An 8,766-nucleotide genomic window follows, 5' to 3' on the forward strand; every position below is an offset into this window, starting at 1 on the left:
AAAACTGACAAAGTGTATTGTCCACCTTTGCTCCAAGGTTCCCGCAGCATTTTTCCGTGGTGTTTCTGCTCCCCCCTTGGTCTTTCTGTGTGGTCTCACCCGAGATGTCAGCTATGGTCCTCCAAACTTGGAAGATTTAAAAGTACGCAATTTTTTTTTCAGCTTCAAGTTCCACAATCTATAAGCCTTCAAACTTTAAAAGTATTCCTATCTCTGTGTTTCCAAGTTTTGGAGCTCTGCTCTGGATCTTCTTTGCCTGGTATTCTGTGGTATGGCTGATGGCGAACTTCACTGTACCTCCACCCTAGCTGCCATCAAGCCCCGCCATGTAATGTTTTTTTTGATGATAAATGTGATGCCCTTCCTCTTTGTCATTCCATTCCCAGCATAGTAAACCATGTGATTGTCAGATTCAAAATGGCAATACCAGTTCATTTCAGTGCCCTAATATTCTAGGAACTCTGGTAGCATAGTGGTTACAAATCAGGCTGCGAACCTTAAGGTCAGCAGTTTGAAACTACCAGCTGTTCTGCAGGAGAAAGATGAGGCTTTCTGCTCCTGTAAAGATTTACAGCCTCAGAAACCCTGTACAGGGTCGCGACGAGTTGGAATTGACTCCATGACACATAACTACCACCAATATCTAGGATGTCAATGTTTATGTATTTCATTTGTGACAATTTCCAATTTTTCTAGATTCATACTTTGTACAGTCCATGTTCAGATTATTAATCGATGTTAACAGTTGTTTGTCTTCCTTTTGAGTTGTGCCCCATAAGCAAATGAAGATCCTGAAAGCTTTATTCCATTTGTATCATCACAGTCAACTCTACTTTGAGGAAGCAGCTCTTCCCAAGTCATATTTTGAGTGTCTTCCAACCTTAGGGGCTTATCTTCTGGCACTAAATCTAACAATATTCTGATGTTCTTCATCATGTTTCAATATTCAGTATTCTGGTACTGACAGTGTTCAACTACTATTCATAAAGTTTTCAGCAACTAAATATTTGGAAGTAGTCTATCTCTTCTTCGTCTTAGTCTGTCTTCTTCTGGAAGCTCACCTGAAACCTATCCTCCGTGGATGTCCCTTCTGGTATTTAAAATACTGGTAGCATAGTTTCCAGAATCACAGCAACGTGCAAGCATCACAGCATGACAAACTGACAGGTTTTCATCTGTTTGGCTGATGACAGGCTATAATAACATTGCAAAAAATGCATATTCCAGAACATTTAATTGTGCACAAAGATTAAGAGACAGTTGCTCAAAAGGAACAATACCTTACTTTCTGTAAATGAAGAGGACTTAAAATACTTACTGATGAAGATCAAAGATCATAGGCTTTAGTATTGCTTGTACCTTAATGTAAAGAAAAGAAAATACCCACCAATGGACCAATAAGTAACATCAGGATAAGTGGAGAAATGACTGAAGTTGTCAAAGACTTCATTTTGCTTGGATCCACTGTTAACATTCATGGAAGCAGCAGTCAAGAAATCAACTGACATATTGTATTAGGCAAATCTGCTGCACCAGACCACTTTAAAGTGTTCAAGAGCAAAGATACCAGTTTGAGGACTTAGGTGAACCTGACCCAAACCATAGTCTTTTATATAGCCTCATAAGCATGTGAATGTTATATAATGAATAAAGAAGACTTTAGATGAATTGATGCATCTGAGTTATGGTATTAAAGAAAAATATTAGAAGTACCATGAACTTCCAGAAGAACAAACACATCTGTGTTGGCACAAGTGCAACCAGACTGCTCCTTAGAAGCCAGGAAGGCCTGACTTCATCTCTCATACTTTGGGCATATTATCAGGAGGGAGCAGTCCCTGGAGAAGGACATTCTGCTTGGTAAAGTATAGAGTAAGTTAAAAAGAGGGAAACCCCCAATACGATTTATTATCATTGTGGCAACAGCTATGGGCTCCAGTATAACAACTATTGTGAAGATGACACAGCATTGGGCAGTGTTTCATTGTGTTGTGCATAGGGTCATATGAGTCAGAAATGACGTGAAAACATCTAACAACTAGTGAGTCTGTGGGAGCAAAGAACTATAAATATTGGTGGTGTTGCTAAGTGCTGTTGAGTCAATTCCCACCCATTACTTTCTTGTATGGGATTTCCAAGGCTGTTTAATTCTTTTCTGGAGCATAAAGCCTCATCTTTCTCCCATGGAGCAGCTGGTGGGCTTGAATCACCAAATCATGTAGTTCACAATCCAGTGCTTATGGAGCTACCCAATGTTCCATTTCTACTCTGTCCTGTTGGGTTCCTGAATCAGGATTTACTTAACGTAAAAATATATGAATACAATTAGCTATATATGAAACATTATGAGATTGGATTGTTTCCATTCAGTATTATTTCCTGAGATCCATCTAGGTTGTTAAGTAAATCGGTAGTTTGTTTCATTTTATTGCTGAGTAGTCATATTCTATGATATGGGTGTAATACTGTTAGTGTAACTGTTCACCCATTTAAGGATGTCTGGGTTTTTCCCATTTCTGACAATTATAATGTAAGCTTTTGTGTTCATTTGTATACTAGTTTTTGCGTGAACATAACTTTTCAAGAATTAAAAATGAAAAACCCTTAAATGGCTGTACACATAGTCTGGCAAGGCTCCAGGGATCTCTGAAAGAGAGGGTAAAATGAGAATTTTAACCAGAAAACTCTAGCTAGCTATTAACACTTAGCTATGCATACTATTAAATTATACCTCAGAATGGCTCATGGGAACATTGACTTTGAGGAGCTTCCTGTACCTCTTCAAAAGAGTTGACTGTGGGAAGTACTCAGCTTGCCGCTCTGGAATGAAGTGAGGCAGCATTGTCCACTGGGAAGATGGGAAATGTCTGCCTAAAGTTATTTTGGTTTTACCATGTGTGATAGTTAGGTTTTGTGTCAACTTGACTAGGCCAAAATTCTCAGTGGTTTGGCAGTTGAGATGTAGTTATTTCAATAATGAGATCTAATACAATGTAATGAAATTTATGACGATTGGTTATGAGCAGCCAATAAATTGAAAGGATGCTTCCCTGGTGGTGTGATCTGCTTCCAATGTATTTGACACTTAGGCAAAGCTTGTTTGCTTTTCTGCTCAGTCTGGATCTTACATCTGGTGCTTCCTCTGAACTCCAGTACTTTGGACTTGAGTCCTGTTTGAGGCCTGCTCTATTACCTGCTAATCCTGGGAGTCATTGACAACCTGTCTGCTTGCCAGACCTGCCTGTCTACAGATCTCCCTGCCTGCTGATCTGACCCGGATGAGGCCTGAAGCGTTGTCTGGGGCATCACCTAAAGTAGATGTCTTGCAAGACATTGTTGAATGTTCCCAGAAAACACCTACACCATTACTGCTTTTAGACCTATAACTAGACTTAAGTCTCAGAGAGCCCCAAAATGTGAAGTACAAATTGTGACCCAGGAAGAAGTATGCTATACACTATAAGAACTTCTTGGTTTTTCTAATATGTACAAACAGAACCCTGAAGAATATGTGTGGGAATGGCTACTAAAGGTGTGGGATAATGGTGCAAGGAATATAGAGTAGGATCAGTCTGAGTTTATTGATACGGGTCCACTAAGCACAGATTCGTCATTCAGTGTTTCAACTCCAGAGGCTAGGAAAGGATCCAATAGTTTATTTGGTTGATTCACTGAAGCATGGATTGGGCGGTTGCCTACAATACATCAAGTTGAAATACCAGTCCTGCCTTGTTATTCTGTAGAGGAAGGAATCTAAAAGCTTTGGAAAATTGGAGTGTTAGAGTGGATTTATTAGAATAAACATATAAACCCACACTTCGAGTACTCGGAGAACACATCTTTTGCCAAACCAGTAAGGAAAAAAATTTGTGAAGGGAGCCCCAGTTTCCTTGAAGACTGCTGTGATTTATGTAAGCCAGATTTGACAGTGGGAACTACCCTAAATGAATTAAGACAATTAACTAAGATTGATTGGACCCAATGGTGATAGGGCTAGTGCTTAATTGACAATGCCAAGCTTACCATAATGGATAGCAAAATCAAAGTGGTAATCAGAATAGTCTGACTTCTATGGACTTCTGGTATTGGCTATTTAGGCAGGGTGTCCATAGGAGTGAAATAGATGGGAAACTTAATAAATATTTACTTGATCTATACAAGAATAGAGAGTCACAGCCTCTCAATCAGTCCCCAGATTGAGCTAGTTCACATACCCTCAACCTTGTGAATAAAAGGGTGGCTGGGTCCCCTTGAGAAAGGATTCCACTACACTGCCAGCTGTTAGTCTTTCAGCTTTCCCCAAAGGAATCTACTGCCTTTTACGAGAGTGAATGTTCACTGGGCGAAAGGAGATAATCAGACTTTTTTGGGATTACTGGACGCTGGATTTGAATTGACACTAATTCCAGGAGATCCAGAATGTCACTTTGGTCCACTGGTGCAAGTGGGGGCATATGGAGGTTAAATTATTAATGGAGTCTTAGCTAAGGTCTGTCTCACTATAGGTCTGATAGGTCTCCAAATTCATTCTGAAGTGATTTACAAAGTTCCAGAATATATAGTTAGAATAGATATAACTCAGCAAGTGGCAGAAGTCCTACGTTGGATCATTAAAATGTAGAATAAGGGCTAGTAGGGTTGGGAAATCCAAGTGGAAACAATTAGAACTACCTTTATCTAGGAAAATAGTAAACTAAAAGCAAAACCACATTCCTGGAGGAATTGTAGAGATTAGTGCTATAAGCAAGGACTTGAAAGATGCAAGGGTAGTAATTCCCACCACATCCCCATTTAACTTGCCTGTCTGGTCTGTGCATAAAACAGATTGATCTTGGGGAATGACAGTGGATTATCATAAATTGAACCAGGTGGTAAATGCAATTGTAGCTTCTGTTCTAGATGTTGTTTTACTACTTGAACAAATTAATACATCTCTTGGTACCTGATATCTAGCTACTGATGTGACCAATGCCTTTTTCTTAATTCCTGTTTCTAAGGGTCACCAAAAGCAGTTTGCTTTCAGCTGTCAAGGCCAACAATACACCTGCACTGTCCTACCTGTGAGGTATACCAAGTCTTCAGTATTAAATCATAACTTACTCTGCAGGAAACTAGATAGACTGTCCCTTCCACAAGATAGCACATTGGTCCATTACATTGATGCAATTATGCATATTGGACCTACTAAGGAAGAAGTATCAATGATTCTAGACTTATTGTCAACACATCTGCATACTGTTGTTGTTAAGTGTCTTCGAGTCAGTTCCAACTCATAGTGACCCTGTATAGGGTTTCCAAGGAGGAGCTGGTGAGTTTAAACTGCCAACCTTGTGGTTCAAAGTGGCCAGCCTTGCAGTCCAGTACTTATCCTATAGCACCACAGCAGGACTCCATCTGCAGGCTGTTGTTAAGTGCCATGGAGTTGGTTCGGATTCATAGTGACTCCGTATATGGTTTCTGAGGAGTGGCTGGTGATTTTGAACTGCTGACTGTGGAATTTAAACCAACCTTTCATTCCAGTGCTTATCCTACAATGCCAAATTCGGGCAAGTTCCACCTCAGTGAAATTTTGGGGGCTTCAGTGCTGTAAGGAGCTCTGGTAGCGTAGTGGTTACGAATCGGGCTGTGAGCCGCAAGGTCAGCAGTTCGAAACTACCAGCGGTTCCGCGGGAGAATGATGAGGCAATCAATCTGTTCCCGTAAAGATTTATAGCCTCGGAAACCCTGTGTAGGGTCGCTATGAGTCGGAACCGACTCCACGGCACTTAACAACAACAACAGTTCTGTAGGCCATGTAGATGTATTCTTACTAAAGAGAAAGATAGGTTGTTGTATTTGGCCCCTTCAACAACTAAAAAAGAAGCACAATTCCTGGTGGGCCTCTTTGGATATTGGAGTAAACATATCCTTCAATTGGGTATACATTGTGGCCTATTTATTAAGTGACTCAGAAAACTGCTAATTTTGAGTAGGACTCACTAAAAGAGAAGACTCTGCTGCAAGTTCAGGCATCCATGCAAGCCACTTGAACTATATGATCCAGCTGATCCAATGATAGTTGAAGTGTCAGTTTGGAATCTTTGTCAGGCCCCAACTGATGAATCACAGAGCAGACCCTTGGGAGTTTGGAGCAAAGCCCTGCCATCCTCTGCAGATAACTACTCTCTTTTTTGAGAAACAGATTTTAGCTTTTACTAAATCTTTGTAGAGGCTGAATGCCTAACCATGGGCCACCAAATCACCATACAACTGGAGCTACCCATTATGAAGTGAGTGTTTTCTGATTCACATAGTCATAAAGTTAGATGTACATAGCAGCATTCCATCATTAAATAGAAGTGGTATATATGAGCCTGGGCTTGAGTAAGACCTGAAGGCACCAGTAAGTTGCATGGTCAAAATGTTCATGCTTTCCAATCCTTTCACATTACCTTCCCTTTCCTTGTCTACACCTATGACCTCATGGGAAGGACCTTTTGATCATTTGACTGAGGCAGAGAAAACTCATGCGTGGTTTACAGAAAGTTCTGTGTGATATGTAGGCACCGTTCAAAAGCAGAAAGCAGCAGCACTACAGATCCTTTCTGGAACTTCCCTGAAGGACAGTGGTGAAGGAAAATCCTCCCAATGAGCTGAACTTCCAGCAGTGCACCTGGTTCTTCACTTTGCTTAGAAGGAGAAATGGAGAAATGTGTAACTGTATACTGATTTATAGGCTGTGAGCAATGGTCTTGCTGGATGGTCAGGGGCTTGGAAGCAACGTGATTGGAAAATTGGGGATAAAGCGGTATGAGAAAGAAGTATGTGGATAGACATCTCTGAATGGGCCAAAAAGTGAAGATGTTTGTATTTCATGTGAATGTGCACCAAAGGGTTACCTTGTCAGAGGAGGATTTTAACTATCAAGTGGTCAGGATTACAGGTTTTGTGGAAACTACTCATGTTCTTTCTTAAGTTACTTCTGTCATCACCTAGTGGGCTCATGAATACAGTGCCATGGTGGCAGAGATGTAGGTTATGAACGGGCTCAGTAGCATAGGCTTATACTCATCAAGGCTGACATGGTTACAGTCACTGTTGAGTGCCAAATCTGCCAGCAGCTGAAACCAACATAGAGTCCCAGATACAGGACTCCTTAGGGAGATCAGCCAGCAACATGGTGGCAGGTTCATTATATCAGATCACTTCCATTATGGAAAGGGAAGTGTTTTATTCTTATGGAAAAGACACTTAATCTGGATATGTATTGGCCTTCCCTGCATACAATGTTCCTGCCAAAACTACCATCCATGGACTTACAGAATGTCTTACCCACCATCATGGCATCCCACACACCATCACCTCAGATAAAGAAACCCACTTCACCAATAATGAAGTACAGTAATGGGCTCATTCTGATTAAATTCACTTGTCTTACCATGTTCCTCAATACCCTGAAACAGTTGACCTTATAAAATGATGGAATAGCCTTCTGAAGACACAATTATAATACAAGTGAAGTGGGAATACTATGAAGGGTTTGGGCAATGTTTTCCAGGAGGCTGAATATGCTCTAAACTAGAGTCCAATATACAGTATTATTTTTCCGATAGCCAGGATTCATGGGTCCAGGAACCAAGGAGTGGAAATGGGAATGGTTCCATTCACTATTTATTACTCCTAGTGATCCTGATGTGGTGGTGCAGGATAACGCACTGGACTGCAATGTCAGTTTGAACTGTAAGATCGCTGGTTCAAACCCACCAACTGCTCCTCAAAACCCTATACAGTGTCACTATAGGTCAGAACCAACTCAATGACACTTAACAACAGCAGCAACAACAGTGACCTACTTACAAATTTTATGCTTCCTGTCCCTGAGACCATATGCTCTTCAGGTCTGGACATTTTAGTTACAAAGTGAAGAATACTCCCACCTGATTCTATTGAACTGGAACTCAAGAATGCCCCTTGGCCATTTTGTACTCCTCATACCACTTGATCAACAAGCAAAGGAGCGAGTTTCTGTATTGGATAGTGTGACTGATCTTGGCTATCAAGAGACACCGAATTGACATTACATAGTTGACCGTGATGACATGAATGGAATAAAGCCTGTGGGAGAAAAGCTCACGGAACCTTCATATGCTGATGGGGCAAAACTCAAAATGAAGAGAAACAGCTGAAAACATCTATTAATAATCAGAACATGGGATGTACGAAGTATGAATCTAGGAAAATTAGAAATTGTCAAAAATGAAATGGAACGCATAAACATCGATATCTTAGGCATTAGTAAGCTGAAATGGGCGGGTATTGGCCATTTTGAATCTGACAACCACATGGTTTACCATGCTGGGAATGACAAATTGAAAAGGAATGGTGTTGCACTCATGGTAAAAAAGAACACATCCAGATCAGTCATGAGGTACAACACTATGTGTGATAGGATAATATCCATGCACCTACAGGGAAGACCAGTTAATACCAATATTATTCAAATTTATGCACCAACCACTAAAGCCAGTGAGGATGAAATAGAAAAATTCTACAAACTTCTATAATCTGAAATTGATCAAACATACAATCAAGATGTATATTGATCATTACTGGTGATTGGAATGCAAAGGTTGGGAGCAAAGAGGAAGTATCAGTAGTTGGAAAATATGGCCTTAGTGATAGAAATGATGCTGGAGAACACATGATAGAATTCTGCAAAATCAATGGTCTGTTCATTTCAAATACCTTCTTTAGACAGCATAAGAGATGGCTATAGACAGGGACCTC

This window comes from Chrysochloris asiatica, unplaced genomic scaffold (genome assembly GCF_000296735.1).
Source record: "Chrysochloris asiatica unplaced genomic scaffold, ChrAsi1.0 scaffold00036, whole genome shotgun sequence".
Lineage (NCBI taxonomy): Eukaryota > Metazoa > Chordata > Mammalia > Afrosoricida > Chrysochloridae > Chrysochloris > Chrysochloris asiatica.